Here is a 17449-nt window from a genome sequence, read left to right as displayed (position 1 = left end):
TTCAATATTTTCAACATATGAAATATTTATTAAAATACCAAAATAAAAACAGTTGTTTAAAGAAGAAACAAAATCATATTTTATTGTCAGTTAAACTAATTAGGGAGAAATGCTTTCAGGCTTTTCCAACCCCAGTTGCTCCATTAAACGTTGATTCTCCCTGCGACGTGTCAACAAGATAGGGCAGTGCATGAAGAGTCACATGTGAGCGAATTTGTCTTTCCTTCTCTGTAGCTGATCACATCTGCCCAAATGAGCAGAAGAAGAGAAGAATAACAGACGTTCAGGTAGTGGGTGCACAACCCTCAGGGGCGGTGGTTGCTCGGCAACCCTAAAACTCCAGGTGATTGGGGGAAGTCTGCTTGCCTTGCTGATGGATGGGGTTAAATGAAGAGGTGATGAATTGGAGCTGAAATGGCTGCACTCAGCTGCAGACGACCCGGCTACCACGCTGTGAGTGGACAGACAGAACATCTGAGCCATAAATAACCATATTTAGATGATTTTCAAACTATTACTAGAATAAATCATCGGGAGCGAACACGACCAATAGAGAGGGGGAAAAAGTCTCAGGTATTTAGAGAAGACACTTTGATAGCAAACAGCGTGTTGTTTTTAGGACATAGTTTCTGCAGAACAACAGGAGTTCATTAGAAATTCAAATTAAAAGTCACCTATCTTTTTACACTCCCGCTACCTTTCAACCCTTACCCTAGCATTAGAGGTGCAACAAAAATGGCGAGCAATATTGAAGCTATCCAGCTGTACAGTTCTGATCCAGATGCCAGCTCAGATACTAAATTTATTTATAAAGCACTTTAAAACAACTACAGCTGAAACTAAAGGGCTGTATATCTTTTACAACTAGAAGCAAACAGGCATCAATGTGTCCACATCTCCTGAAAGTTCCTGCTCTTATGATTGAAGATTGAAGGGTAGAATCCTTCCACCCAAAAAGAATTGCCCGTCTGGCCTATAGGGAGGCAAAAGAGAGAGTTTGTTGTTTTTCTCGGGTCATGGTCACCCTCTCCCCAGTGATCCCAAACAGAGCAGTCATAGGGTTTGGCCGCTGAGTGACTTTAAGTATCCAGGACAAGGTTAGAGACACCTCCATCCAGAACCTGCTGAGGGATTGACAAGACCAGTACATGAGGATGAGTGTGGCTTCACCAGTTTTACATGTATCACAATGAGGACTGATGTTTGGGTCGATGTGGGATAGTTTAGACTTAGAGATGTGTGACCTGTGTACAACTTTAAATTGGATTAGACAATGGCGAGCACAAAGAGATGAGGAGTTCACTTGTCTAAATATTAAATTCCAGGCTTGTGGAGAAAAGGACCAGATAAGTCCAGATCCTCCTCCCATGCAGTTCTGAGCTGGGCCACACGGTGAGATTTTAGGTCTGACAGAAGGTTGTAGAGGACTGAAATAAGTCTCTTGAGGTACAGGTTTAAGGAAAGGACGGTTTCAACAATTGTTGAATCTCGGAGAGCGACAAGGACAGGCCTGAGGGAGTGGAGGTGCTGTCTAATTTGCAGGTATCTGAAAAAAACTTTTACTAGACCAAATGTTCTGCTTAGCTGCTCAAATGAGACCAGGGTGTTCTCCAAAAACAGACCTTTAATCTTTTAATGCTCATCTTGCGCCACTCCCGAAAACCCATGTCGTGAAGGGGAGGGTATGAAAAGATGATTCGAAGCAATAGGACTTAAAGGTTTATTTTAAAGAGACACACTCCGCCCCCACACTGCTGAAAGACTTGTCTTTCATTAACCCCATAATTCTATACAACGTTTACTCGTGGTTTACGTTTTACAGTCTCACTTTTCAGCAAATGTTTTTCAGTGCAATATTGCTTTTGTTTGTTTGTTTTTACATGGCAAAGTGTGTTCTTTGTCTTGATTGGCCAGAAATACCCTCAACTGTTAAAGACAGAAAACTGCCTTTGCTGATGCTAAATCTTATTTATTTATTTATTTATTTATTTATTTATTTATTTATTTATTTATTTATTTATTTATTTATTTATCTGTTTATTTATTTATTTATTATAATAGCGGAGCTGCATTTACATGCGTGGATGGATGGATGGATGGATGGATGGATGGATGGATGGATGGATGGATGGATACATGGATGGACGGATGGATGGATGGATGGAAAACTTGTCTGCATAGTGTTATAAAAAGAGCAGAAACTAAACAGAAAAATATTATAATAAGTAAGTGTCATGGTCAGCATTTAATCTACCTCACCAAGTTTATATAAAAAATAAAAGTGCAAAAATTAAAAAAAATCTGAAATACATTTATTAAAAAATGTAGATGTTTATGGGTTTAATACATGCTTTTATTTTGTTAATTGTGTCACTTTTAGTCCACCATCTAAAATTGTCTATTTGTGGTATGCGTCAAAATGCATCATGATGCTGTTTGAGTGCAGAGCCTCTGGGCGCAGCGTTCTAATTGCTGCATTTCTGATCCAACCCTCCACAGGGAGCAGAATGTACAATAGAGCATCAAAATGGATAATTAACTTCATTGTCAAGTAATGTAGATTCTCTCAAATTCAAAAGAAAACACACATAATGTTAGAGATATGATTCAACCAAAAAATCTTTGCAAGGATATTTTTCTAATTTCCTGTTTAATTAATGATCATGCTTCCTATGAGACATGATGACTGAACTGGTAATATACTGATTTTTTTTCTTTTTCATTATTTATTCACCTGCATATGCAACACTTTGGATCCTAATATTACAGTGGCCCTGAAGTGCAAATCGCATCAATAAATCAGTCGTTGCAAAGTCACAACAACAATTAAAAAAGCAAAACCAATAATAAAGCAACAATATTACAGTTTAGAAATCATAATAAAATTCTAGAAAAACCATACATAAAATATAAGCCATTTTAGACAACAAAAGTAATTCCCACAAATCAAAATAAAATCTTAAAAATGAAACAAAAGAATATTTCATTTTGATTCCTGGAAATTACTTTTGCTTTCGGAAGCGTTTTATTTATTTATTTAGTTTACCTAGCCAAATTGTTTTTTGTTTTGTTTTTAAAATATTGTTTTGGTTGTTCTTTTTTTTTCAAAGAGCAGTTAAACTATGGAATGATTTTTTTTTTCCACCTTGAAAAAAGCTTCCTCTCTAGAAAAGTGTTGCATTTAGCAAAACAAAAGAGTCAGAGATAAGTCCGTCAGTCGGTCAATCTTTATTAACTGCGCTCACAGTAACTCTAGAACTTGTTCGTGATACGTTACACGTCAGTCAACTCAAGTGTTAGATGCATTTGCTTACTTCCCATTCTTGAAACTCCCAACCTTGAAAAAAAACACATCAATATTGTTAAAACCAAAATTTACTGTGAGCACGCTAACTCCCAACCTTGTTGGTAACACGCAAAAAAACTCAGCGCGACACACACTACACACCGCGTTAATGTATTCACAATGACACCCAACACGAGATCAAACAGACTGTTACCGCTAAGACAAACGTTACTGTGACCACGCTAACTCCCAGCATTTTAGTAACAGATAAAATAAAAACAGTCCAACATCGTCACGTGTTAGCTGCATTAGCATATTTTTAATGATACCCAATGTTGTTTGCAACACATAAAAAGACTGATACAACTAAAACAACGTAACTATGACAACGCGAACTCCCAACCTTGTAAGTACCACGTAAAAAACACTCCCAATGTTGTTAGTAACAAGAAAAAAAAACAACACAGTCCGAGCACCACTTCATGTTAGCCACGTTGCCATATTTACAACAAGACGTAACCTTGTTTGCAACACGTAAAAAAGCACACTGATACGGCTAAAACAAAGGTTACTATGACAACGCTAACTCCCAACCTTGTAAGTACCACGTAAAAAAACACTCCCAATGTTGTTAGTAACAAGAAAGAAAAAGCACACTGACACGGCTAAAACAAATGTTACTACGACAACGCTTAAGCACGTAAAAAAACACAGTCCAACACCGTATTCACAATAACACCCAACAAAACATTTTGACAGAGTACAGTGTGCCTCTGAAAATCCCCTTCAAATCAGTAAACACAACCAGAATTGATCCATACATAAGGCGCTGTAATTTTTTGAAAAGAACAAAAAAAAGGGTTAGAGCGAAAAATGTGGTATATATTGATTTTTCTTTGATTTTTTTTTTGCTCCAAAGACTAATTTTTCTTGAATTTGAAATGTTGTAATACAAGTCACAGAAAGGTACTTTTTAAAAGTAAATGTTTAGAAATGACAAGGTGGCCTAATTTACGCAGCTTCTGTGCAACACCTGGTCATATCACCATGGCGCCCTCGCAGTCTGGCAAAGAGCAGTCATGCATGGTCAGCAATCATGTGGTGTCTGTCATGTGCCTGAAGCTCCCAGTCAGGATTCAATCAACCCTGGGCGGCTTAGAGGCAAATCAACTCTTCTGCAGGTGGACAGGACAGAGCATCTGACTGGCAGCTTATTCTGTCTGTCAGCAGAGAAATGAGGAGAAATCCAACACAGCCTTCCTCCTGCAGAACCCCCACCCCCTGCTGAGATTGTATGAGTTTTTCAGAATGACTGCCCATCGTTGTAATGATGCAGCAGCAAATTCAAAGCTTGATCTTCACTGCGTTTTCCAGTCTCCGGGCAGCATAACGAGCTGCTCGAGTGTTTGAAAACCCGTGAAAAGGATCGCGCTGGATTCCAAAGTCTGGCGTGAAATGAGACGATGGAGGGTTAAGAGCCCATGTCATTTGGTCGGCAGCTGATCATTTCACATTTTCACAGCCTGATGCAATGATTGCAAACAGCGTCAAAGAGGATATTATCGTGGAAGAAGGCATGGTAAAAGGCAGGATCACTTTGGACAAATTTAGTTCTTCAGTCCGTTTGCACAACGGATAAACTCAAGGGACAATAATGATTTAATGGTCAGATTTGCCTCTTGTAGTTAAAAACATCAATTTTCTTCTGTAGGAAACAGGAAGATCAACATGGTTGACCTTAATAATGCCTTGGTCACATGCACTGTATGAGGGTTCACCTGCAGGTTTTTATGTTCTCCGTGCCTCTAGAGGGTTGTAGAGAGGAGGGGCTGTACAGACTTGCCCATTTTTTGCCCACAGAAAGCCTGTATTTATCCGTGAGGGCAGTTGTGACTAAGCTGTTTGAAGTAACACTTCAGAACGGAGTTGTATTTGAGATTTACCTCAGTTGTTAAGTTTATAGGAGTTTTTCGTATTATTTCATGATTTGTTTTTCATGACTTAGGTGTATTTCTGTCTGTCTACTTCCGCTTTTTCATTTTGTGGGGAATATTTTCAGCAAAACTGTGTTTATTCCAGGAGTGGTCTGGTTTGTACTTTTACTCGTGGAAAAACAATCCTCAGGGGATTGAAAAAACTCTGTTCAGTCACAACCTCTGAACCTCACGGCTTAAGCCTTACCTCAGCTTTACACTGGTCCGTCTGCAGTGCATCTCTGTTGCGTTGCGTGGGGAGTCCGCAATGCAGACAGTTAGTTTACATTGCCTCTGTTGCGTCTCCGGTCTGTCCCCGCTCCCCCTGGCTCCCAGAGGAGTGGTTTATCCTGCCAACCCCCCCATGTCTTTTTGTTTGTCACGCTCTCTTTGCTCGTGCAAAACTTCAAGCAACCAGGCCCCATGCCCTCTCCTCCCTCACCGAGTCCGTTTTTAATGCATGTTTTGTGTCATAAATGATGTTGTGCTTCTGTAATTCTAAAATTAAACTTTTGTCATCCATGGAAAAAATGGACGCCGGTGTTATCTGTGGTATTAACGTGTGTTACTGCGTGAGCACATCACCGTAAATATAAAATACATTTTTATAAAGTTTTTATTTTAAAGTACAGCAGCAGTTATTTATTTTAAAATCGCGTCAGTGGACTGGAAAAAGAACTCGTGTTGCGTTGTGGAGAGACAAACGTGGGACACAGACACGACGGAGACGATGTAAACATTCCGATTGATTAGTGACCACTCTATTTTTTATGTCAACACAACAGAGAAACACCGCAGACAGACCAGTGGAAATCTGCCTTTAAAGGGATCACAGGTGTGTCCTGCACTCCCTTGATCGTCATTGGGCTACCTCAAAGACAGCCATAAAAACATAACGTACGATTGTTTCCGTGTGGTACGTGTATCGTCAGGCTTTGCAATACATCTTTAAAACCCAGGAACAGGAATGTTTATTAATATGTGCTGTCCCTGTATCAAATAAATAAAAAAATCTTTAAAAAAATTTTTAGCCAAAAATAAAAGTATTGTAATGTGGGCTGAAGGCATCCGCTCAGTCAACATGCTGCACTGTTGACCCTTTTTGTTGTTTACAACAACAGAAGAACGACATTAACTCCAGAGAACAACAAAAGTTTCACGTCCTCCTTAGAAGTTCATTTCCTCCTCCCCGAGCAATCGAGGAGATGCATCACTCAAGGAAATGAGAGTTTAATTTCATGCAGCCACTGCAAAACTCGTTCTAACTTCATTAGCCCTCTGGTCAGGAAGATGCATGGAAGCTGGAACCAAATGCAGTTGTGATTTAAGAGAGCCAACTTTAGAAATTATTCAGAAGTGCTGTTAGCTGGTTTCATGACATCAATGCATCAGAGTACTTTAAGCTAAGCTAGAAAATATCATAGAAAGGTAAGAGTGATTGTAGACATGTTTCTACAAAAAAATGTCGCTTCAATTCTGTTTTGCCATCATGCTTCTGGTATTTAGTTAATATTGTAGTTCAGAGAAAAGGTATGTCAGAACATTGCATTTGACAGCACCAATGTGACCTCCAATGTGGCGATAAGCAGTCCCTGTTTTGCCTCGTGAACAGGAAAACAAGCCTAAGGTGAAGGATCCAGTGTAGCAAAGTTTTGGAAAAGGTGGACACACCCCATCATGAGTGATGTTCCATGACATTTGGGTCAGGCTGCACAAACACAGTAGCATTACCCGGGGTCTTAAAAGAGACTGGGTGCTGGGGGGAATTGACGGGGTACACACACACACACACAGTCTCACCTTTTATCATTACTTAACCCTTGTGCTATCCTAGGCTCTTTACCATTGGGAGTTGGGTCATCTAGACCAGTGTTTTTCAACCTTTTCTGAGCCACGGCACACTTTAACCTTAAAAAAAATCCCGCGGCACACCAGCATCCAAAAATTTTAAGAAAAAGGAGAAACTCATAGTCTGTATTGATCTACAGCCCCTCCGCAATCTCACATGCATTTTTGTGATAATTGTTGCAGAAAAAGCTGGAAGTTGCAGCTGTTTTTTCTAAAAGATGCAATAAAAGATAAGTTAGAAGATTTAAAAACAGTTTGATGTGTGTTCGTTGGTTTCAAGACGTTTAACAACAGATCTCCGTATGCGCTGTCACTCTCACAACCCAATGCATCATGGGAGATGTAGTGCATAAAACGGCCGGAGATTGCTTTTCGGAGCTTCATTGTTTTGTTCACTTGTTCCACGGTCTGATACCGGATTCTGTGGAAAGCTACACCACTAAACATGAGCTTTAGCTGCTATTTTTTTTTAGAACTGAGCGACTTTACGAGCTAAATCGGGACAAGGAAGTGAAGACTTTAACCACTTCTGATTGGTCAGACTGATGACATGTGATTAAGCCTTCAAGAATGATTGGTGGAGACAGTTAAAGGGACGGGACGTTATCAAAATACAGCCGAAGGTGCAGCTGAATCGCGGTACCTTATCAAAATGTCTTTAATAAAATAAAATAAACGCAAAGAAAAAGTTTTTTATGATCTTTTATATTCCTAACTCCTCAGTGTTTTATCAGGGCCTGTTTGGATGAACAGAGAGCTGAAATCCTGGAGATGGAAAATGTTTTTAGATCAGTTAATGAGGGCAATTTCCCACGGCACACTTGACCATCTCTCACGGCACACTGATCTAGACCCACTACAGAGTGCTCTGAACCTTTTTTCTTCAATGATTTGTAATCTTATTATTTCATTACATGAAATCCTCTTCACCTTTATCCACCTTTGTCATGGTAGGGAGAACACATCAATGTAAGCGTGGGGTCATAGGATAGCACAAGGGTTAAAAACCCGCTGGACCAAGTTATATCCAGTGGGTTAAAAACCCACTGGTCCATGTTTTTTTTCCACTAGGGGCAGTAGAAGGGCTTTTATTTATTTTTTTTAATTTAATTTTCTGAATTTTACGGTAAGGATAACTCACCTGTTGTTATTCTTTTTTTTAATTTCTACTTTGTGACTTCAAAGAATGCCAAGTTAGTTGACAATTGATTCATTATAAAACAGTTATACCATGTCAAAAATGCCTGGAACAATTTTGAGACGGTGGGTAAATAAAGTGCTTTTATTGCTGAGCGTTGTCAATTTTGCATCTTAAACTACAATTGTTGTTGAGTAACTCAACGCGACATAAAAGGTACTATCAATAGCATTTTAAAAAAATGAATTTGCAAACTGTCTTTGTGGATTTCATCAAAGGGTTTAAAAAATATCATTATTCCCCAAAAGTTGAATCGTCTGTCAATTTTTAAAACAGTGCAGTGACATCCGATCAGAAGAGGCAAGTGAGGCACAGCCTCACCTGTCATAATTGTGATAAAACAGAAACATGTAAAGTAAGTAAATATTATTTTTTACTGATCTGTGTTAAATATACATTTTTAGTCAACTCAACATGTTTTCCACAGTTTCTGAAGTTAAAATCACTGAATTTGAGTGTTGCGCGATCACAAACGGAGCGGAAACTCCGGGTGAGGCCCTGAAGCGCTGTGCCTCATGTCTGACTGCAGGGCTCAATGTTAACAGAGACGTGTGCTGAAAACACTGGTGTAGGCCCACAGAAAAGGCTTTAGGTGAGGCATGTCTCACCAGCAGGGGCCAGACGTGAGCTGACAGCTGCTCTGTAGCTACATTGGTGCCGTAGAAAAAGAACAGAAAGAGGAGACGTCTGCATTGGGAGGGAGAAACTCATTAAACTAAAGGAAAATAAGGAGGACACATCATAGAGCTTTTTTTGTGGAAAAGGATCGACACATGGATGTGTTTTTCAATGTTTGTATTTTAAAAATAACATGGGTGGAAAAAAATGTAAGTAAAATAATTTGATTTATTTTTATGATCATTTTTCACAGACAGCATTTAATAACACTGATTAAAGCACTAGAATTTGAAGTTGGAAAAACACCAGAAATAGTTAGGGGTCAAATGTGTGCTGAACACTTTTGTATACTTCTGTATAATTTGTTTACAGTACATATGAATAATACACAAGAAGAGTGTTCTATCCATGTCTATGAAATAAATATTCTCTGTAGGACAAACATGTTCTTGTGTGTATTTAATTAGCTGCCGTTGGATGAAAGGTGAAATATTTAGTTCTTTTATTGTAAATCTGACTCTGGAGGAGTCAGTGCCTCACCAGCCATCAACCTCACCACACGTCACTGATATAGTGGGCTTTACAGGGTTAGTGTAGGCAGAGGAAGATGGTAGTTTTTTTGTCTCCTGGGATATATCAAGAATGATAGAGCACTAAATAAAGGGATAAAAAAATGGCTGGATTTCAGATTCCAAATAAGAAATGGAGCTGATTTTAGCTATGATCATACTATTATTGATGTGCTTACAGGTGTTTCTGAGTTTACTCTGAAAATTACACCACCAACAAATAACCATGTTTATCATACATGTAATATTTTTTTACTCACCCATTTTCTTTTTTTTTTTTTGTTGTTCCACTGGTGGAGTAATTAAGAACATTTGTCCACTTTCCCTGAGTTGCCAGGAAAAGTGTGAATAAAGTTTCCAGAGTTCTAAAACAGACTGAAGAGACAATTGAAACAGCAAACATGTCACTGTCAGATCCCATTTGAAATGTTCCAGAGAAATTCTACTCCTCTAACCCTGCTTTACTGAATTTGACCCCATTCCAAAGAGAACATTTATGTGGATTTGTCTTATCAATTATAAGAAATATTAGCCGTGGTTACATGGGCAAAATATCTTGATCAAATCAATGGTCGGATTAAAATTCAACCGTGCACATGGGCCCAGAAAACCTTTTTCCGATTAGAACAAACGTTCACATGCTCACACTTTCCGTCGGAATAAATGGTTTGGGCGTGCGCAGTACTGTTGAAAATACCGGAAAAAGGAAGAGTCCCACAGTAAACAAACCTTTGCTGTCATATACACTTATGCAGCAGCTCGGTAATATACGAGACGATCTTCTAAATGTGCTTTCATTAATGTTATGAATATTATGAAGCGCCTGTTCGCTCATCATTATATATTTAATCTGTGTGGTCAGTGCTTTTCTTGTGGAAGAACGGAGCTCCCAGGAGAAGCTAGCACGCGCTAACAACATTAGCCTTGTTTGATAAACTCATTCCGGATATGCCCCAATCTGCATCTTGGCTACACGTAAATATGTGGGAACAACATCAGCCTTTATTTTGTCAGGACACGACTGGAAACAAATCCCCGTGATTGTTTGAACGGTTTCTAAGGATTGAGCGACATTTCTGCTTTGAAAAGTTCGCACACCGCCCCAAACCCGGTGCTGGAAGTCCGAGCTCTGCTTGGACACACGGTTCTCCTGACAGCAGCTAACCGAGAGCGGAGGGGCGGATTACAGTCACACAAACAACAAAACGCACACGTAACAAAGCATCCTCCCTCCCCTCAAACACAAAGTTATTAATCCAGCTACTCTGCTCAGAGACACAGTTCGTTCGGTCCACCGGCACAAGAGCCAGGACCGTGCAGGGTCCCGCTCCTCCCCGGCACCCCCCTCGTGAGGGATGTAAGAGAGGGGAGAGGCGGAGTGGCGCTTCGCACCGGGCGTCCGCAGAGCAGCCGGTCGGTTTGAGCTCCAAAGCTTTCTCTGCGAAACACTGTCTATCCATGACGTGAAACCAGAGCAGAAGTGACACACGATCGGAATGAACCGTTTACATGCAACACGATCGGATCAACAATCGGCATAACCCACCTATCTCAATGGGAAAGAAATTTTGATCCTAACGAGTCTGATCGGGGCAGACTATTCCGAACGGCGTGTTTACATGACGCGTTTTCCTTCCGATCAGGCATTCTTTCCGATTACTTTTGCCCATGAACGCAGCTATTCTGCTGAGTGTTGCCATTGACTTTAAATTGGCTGCCTGCTAGCATGACTCTACAAGAATATTTGACCTTGTCTTAAAAATGTAAGATTACCGTATTTTCCACACCATAATGTGCAGATAGAAACCTTAATTTTTTTCAAAAAACAACAGTTCATCCTATAACCTGGAACACCTTATATACTGTATGGATTAATTCTGGTTGTGCTTCATGATGTTGTGGTGATTTTGAGAGAGACTCTGAGCTCTGTCAAAATGTTTTGGTTTATATCAGGAGTCGGGAACCTATGGCTCGCGAGCCATATATGGCTCTTTTGATGGTCACATGTGGCTCGCAGACAAATCTTTAATTATAGTTTTTTTTTTTCATTAGACCAGTCCTTCTCGGGCGCGATGCGATGCCAGAGGCGCGCAGTAGTAGCGGTGCTTAGAGAGAGAAATCTGCGCCAGCGCTATCAGTTACTATTATCTATTATTTCACAGAGTTTGTACCAGCTGGAAACCTGTGAATTGACGTGCCTAAAACTACGCGCTCCAGTCTCTGAGAAAGAGCGCGCAGATGCGGGGACGGGATGTGTGAGGAAGAAAGCAGAGGGTGGGGCTGAGGTGTTGTGGGGACAGGCAGCAGGTGAATCGCGCTGGGATTGTAAAAACGTAAAACCCGCTGCCCGTCACTCACTGCAGCGTGTGAGTGTGTGTTTGGCTCCCCGTCTGCATGTGAGCAGTCTTTGTCACATCTACAGAACATTCAGACCTACGATGACGTTTAAAGTCTCAACGCCTGAACGAAGCAGAAACTCACCACGTATCAACCAGACTAGACCATCAGCAAAACTACCACGAGAAATACTCATCATTTATTAGCAACAGAATAACAATGTTATTAAAAATAATCCACAGACTTATTGTACTTTAAAAGTGTTGAAATTACATCAAATGCACATATTCATTTGTATATTTAGTTTTAAACAAATTGTCGCGGACTGAGTTGGATGGCTGTTGGGCCGCGTTAAAAGTTCTGGAGTTCATTGAACGCGTCAAGCAGAGATCTGATTGGCCCTCAGTTCTGTCGCTCAGCCTGTTGTTAGGTAGTTTGGACCAATGGGGTTCAGCTATGGGCCGAATAAGGGAAATGGGAGGGCTGCAGCGGGAGCAGGGGAATATAAAGTTGGGAGAAGCGCTCTCGTGTCGGCGGGAGAGATTCAGGAGTTGCTGAATTAATTGAACGGCGTTTGTTACGGTCTGCAGTAATCGGAATAAAGAACTTTAAAAGAGGTTAAGTCTCCGTGCCTCAGTGTGGGGAAGGGACACTACATTATTGTATGGCTCTTTCGAAATTACATTTCAAAATATGTGGCATTTATGGCTCTCTTGGCCAAAAAGGTTCCCGACCCCTGGTTTATATGAATACTCCAATCTGGCTATCATGCAGCAGTGTCAGACGGTTTTTGTTATTTTAACGTGTTACTAATTAAGTTGAAAGTTAGCGTAGTCACATTAATGTCTCTTTTAGCGGTATCTGTCCGTTTTTTCATGTGTTGTAAACAAGGTTGGGCATTGTGAATATGCTAACGTGGCAAACGCTTCTTACATGAATAACGTGTTGCTGTGTCGGACCGTTTTTCTTTTACGTGTTACCATGATTGAGGGTTAGTTCAGTCACAGTAAAGTTTGTTTTAGCGGTAAACGCTTGATTTTTACCTGGTTCAAACAACAGTGGGAGTTATAGGTATTGTGAATACACCAATGCTTCTTACACAGCCAACATGCAGCGTGTTACAAAAAAGTTCTAGAGTTACTGTAAACACAGTTAATATAGTCTGGCTGACTAACGGACATATCTCTGACTCTTTTGTCTTGCTTTATAGTTGCGCCAACATAATACCGAAAAACAGACCATTCATTGACGTGGTGCATTATAATCCGGTTCGCCCTATAGTGTGGTATACAGTATTTTGTCAGGTTGGGAGGGCTTATAAGCGTGAAGGACCCAAAATACAGAGACGGGAGGCACACGGTGCTAGGGCAAGGGGTTTATTCAACTTAAAAAGTACTGCAGAGCAGGAAAACAAAATTAAACTTACTATGGGCTTACTGTGGGAAGACGGACAGGGAACAGACTGTGGTGGACCAGCACAAGAGGAAGGCAGAGACAAGACTTAAATACAGACAGGACTGACAAGACACAGGTGACAACGATCAGGAGAGATTGGAACCAGGGAAGTAAAACTCAAAACCATGACATAACAGTAAACCTTGCAAAATAAAATAGGAAGCAGGACTCAAACATGACAGAAACAAAACGGAAAGCAAAAGCCAATACAAAGAAACCCAAACCGTGACATATTTGCTACTGATTTTCTTCTTAAGATTAGTGGGGGTTTTCCTACTGTTAGGGTATCTCTTTTTTCAGTGTAGATATAATCTCTTCACTCCTTTCAGAACCACCTGTCCCCTCATTCCAAGTACTCATTTTCATTTCTTGTTTGTAGCAGCACTGCTACAAACGTTGAGTGCCCAGAAAGGCGCCATATAAATAAAATGTATTATTATTATTATTATTATTATTATTACTGCAGTTCGTGGACATTGTTTTCAGCTCCTCACACTGCGTTTCTGCCTCGTGTCCTAAAGGCGGTGCACTTTCCTTTTGCCCTGCATGGTGGAGTTCCATCTGCCCGGCATCCTTTCACCAAAGGTCGTCTCCGAGATGTCTGGGCGAGAGCAGATGTGGAATCGTAAAAGACAGTCCTCGGGCGAGGCGTACATATTTAATATCATTTTTATGGGTAATGATGGAGCTCCTCCGGGATGCATTTGGGAACGCTTTGGTTATTTCGGTGCTGAATAATTCATGGTTGAAAAATGAAACTTTGACTTAATCTGATTTGAATTTTTCTTTTTCTTTTTTTAAAGAAAATAATGATTCAGGTTTGGTTTTTTTGTGCGTTGGTGTGACCCGTTGGAAGACAGAGCTCCAGATCACAGGAAGATGTGGAGTTGCGGAAGCATGAATATGCTAAACACTAAAACGTAATTACCGAGGATAAAAAATGTGTCTGTTTGTTCAGTTGGTGCAGAGGGATGAACTCATGAAACCATATTTGCATTTCTTTCTTTCTGATTATGACCCCCAGATTGTGAGGCAGAAACTTCCTGCTTCCCAGTTTGCATCTCATATCTGCTGGAACCACCGGAGCCTGGTGTGAAAGGCCAAGTTGGATTAAGGTGTCTCCTTGATGGTATGATACCGTATGGACAGGGAGGCCCCCATAAATCCCTGTCTGGAGCAGAGAAGGTCTCAAGCTGCTCTAAGCTCTCATCAGTGACATCCCCTTTTTCACTCACCCCACCACCCCCTTAAACCAAACGGATTGGCAGGCATGAAGGCATGTACCGGTAGACATAATTGCTTTGTCTTCCATCTATCTTTTTTCTTATTTCCTCTTTGAGGTGGAAGAGACCAAATGAAATTAAGTGACACACGAGGGGGCCACAATCAGTCACAGGGCCCGCAGCTCTACGACTTCCATCCATAATGCCTTAGCCGCAACTAGCCTTACAGGTGGATACGGGCTGTTTTCAGGCAAAAAATGGGTAAATCTGTATGAGGCACGTAGGTAGAAAATGTAGGATCGTAGACCAATCAGTGAATCCGTAGAGCGAAAATGTTCACGCACATTTTTTTCTACAGGTACACTGCAGTGTATCCGTAGAAAAAATGTGCGTTAACATTTTTTTAGCAGCCGGTCATTGTGACCACTTATAAAGGGTAAGTATGGGTGAAGTACGTGCGACACAGGCACACCTTACAAATCTTTCATTGTTTCTGGGCTGAAACTTGTTAGTCTGTAAGTGCCACTCAAGTGATGAGTGTCCTCAATCAGAGCATAGTTTGTGTCAGCCCAAGCGTGCAGCATTTGCGTGGTCAGTAAGGAGCCAGTGCACGCACCTTACTAACTGCGTAAAGGGCACAGTATGTCATGAGTGCGTGTAACTTCCCGTATCATGACAAATACTCTGAACAAAAATGCAAATGAAACACTTTTGTTTTTGCTCCCATTTGTCCTGAGACGAACTCAAAGATCGAAACCATTTTCTACAAACAAAAAATAACCTCTTCTCAAATCTTGTTCTCAAATCCTATCTAAATCCATTTTACAGATGTGCCATATGTAGATGCTGATTAGACAGCATGATTACTGCACAACTGTGCAATCACACAATAAAACACAATAAAATAAAAGGCCACAATAAAAGGCCACTCTGAAACGTACTGTTTGGTTTTACTGGGAGGGTCTGGGGACTCAGAAAACCAGTTTGGTGCGACTACCATTTGCCTCATGCAGTGCAACACATCTCCTTTGCTTTAAGTTTATCAGGTTCTCGTGTGGCCGATAGTGGGGTTGGGGTTATAGTATGGGAATGTGTATGTTATGGACAAAGAACATAGGTACATTTGATTGCACAGACAAACTGCTCATTGTTGTACCATACATCTAAGATCATCACCTCATGTTGCAGCATGATAATGCACGGCCCCATTTTGCTAGGATCTGTACACAAGTCTTGGAAGCTGAAAACATCCCAGTTCTCGCATGGCCAGCATACTCACCTGACATGTCACCCATTGAGCATATTTGAGATGCTCTGGATCGGTGTATATGACGGCTTTTTCCTGTTCCTGCCAACATCCATCAACTTCACACATCCATTGAAGAAGAGTGAACCAACATTCTACCGGCCACAATCCACAACCAGATCAACTCTATGGGAAGGCGATGTGTTGCACTGCATAATGTAAATGGTGATCACACCAGATACTGATTTCTGGTTTCTGAGCACCCACAGCCTCCAGTAAAACAAAAAGGCATGATTAAGAGTGGCCTTTTATCCTGGCCATAAGGCACACCTGTGCAGCAACCATGCTATCCAATCAGCATCTTGATACGGCACACCTGTGAGATGGGATGGATTACCTTGGCAAAGGAGAAGTTCTCACCATCAAAGATTTAAACTGATTTGTGAACAATATTTAAGAGAAACAGTTGTTTTGTAGAAAATGTTTCAGATCTTTGGGTTCATCTCCTGAAAAATGGGAGCAAAAAGAAAAGTTTCGCTTTTAAATTTTTGTTTGCGATACCTTTACCCCACACGCATAACACAAGATTTATTTTCATGATGTCCTTTAAGGTGGCCGCAAGGGAACTGAAAGACACAACCTTGATTCCCTTAACCCTTGAGCTATCCTAGGAACTTTAACGTTGGGAGTGGGGTCATCTGGACCCCACAAGACAGTGCGCTGAACCTTTTTTCTTCAATGATTTGTGATCTTCACTGGTGTCCATGGATTATATGAAATCCTCTTCACCTTTATCCACCTTTGTCATGGTAGGGATAACAAGTTAATGTAAGGGTGGGGTCATTTTGACCCCACAAGATACCACAAGGGTTAAGGCAAGGCAAGGCAAGGCAAGTTTATTTGTATAGCAAAATTCGTACACAAAGTAATTTAAGGTGCTTCACAAAACAGAAAAAATGCATTAAAATCACAATACATCATAGAAGTAATCAATGTAAAATTTACTTTAAAAGAAAGAAAAACAAATGAAAATTCATTTAAAAATAAAGGAAGGAAAGGAAAGAAAAGTGCACATAGGACCTTTCAGTCATATACACGGCTAAACAGAAATGTTTTAAGTCAAGATTTGAACGTGAACACAGAAGAGGCCTGTCTGTCTTAAGATGCAGCCGCTTCTCTCTACGGACCTTCGTTGGCCCGGACAACCCAAAAACCTGTACAACCTGTACTGGTCAACCCTCCAACCAAATGGTAAATGGGATATACCAATGTAGCTTTGCTACTTTTTCAGAAGCCCAACTCGCTTTACAGTCACACTCCCATTCACCCATGCACACACACTGATGGTGGCTCTGCTGCCAAACACTGGCACCAGCCTATAACCACCAGAGGCAATGTGGGGTTTAGTATCTTGCCCAAAGACGCTCCGAAATATGGCCGGGCAGGATGGGAACCCACAATCTTTTGATCAGAGGTCGACCTCTCCACCTTTGTACCACAGCCACCCAATAATGTATTGGTGCAACGCTGGACTGGCTGCAGTCCAACACCTGGCAGCAGTTTGTTGTGTGCATCGGCCCTGCTCAGCATAAGTCATCTGTTTTGGTATGGGTTCAGACCAGATGCTGCTGATGGAAGACACTGTTATTTCTCTGCTCCGCAGACACTACAAACATGTTTTAGCTCAGCAAAACAC

Source organism: Oryzias latipes, chromosome 7 (genome assembly GCF_053564925.1).
Source record: "Oryzias latipes strain Hd-rR chromosome 7, Olatipes_Hd-rR_3.1".
Classification (NCBI taxonomy): Eukaryota; Metazoa; Chordata; class Actinopteri; order Beloniformes; family Adrianichthyidae; genus Oryzias; species Oryzias latipes.
This window is presented reverse-complemented; position numbering follows the sequence as displayed.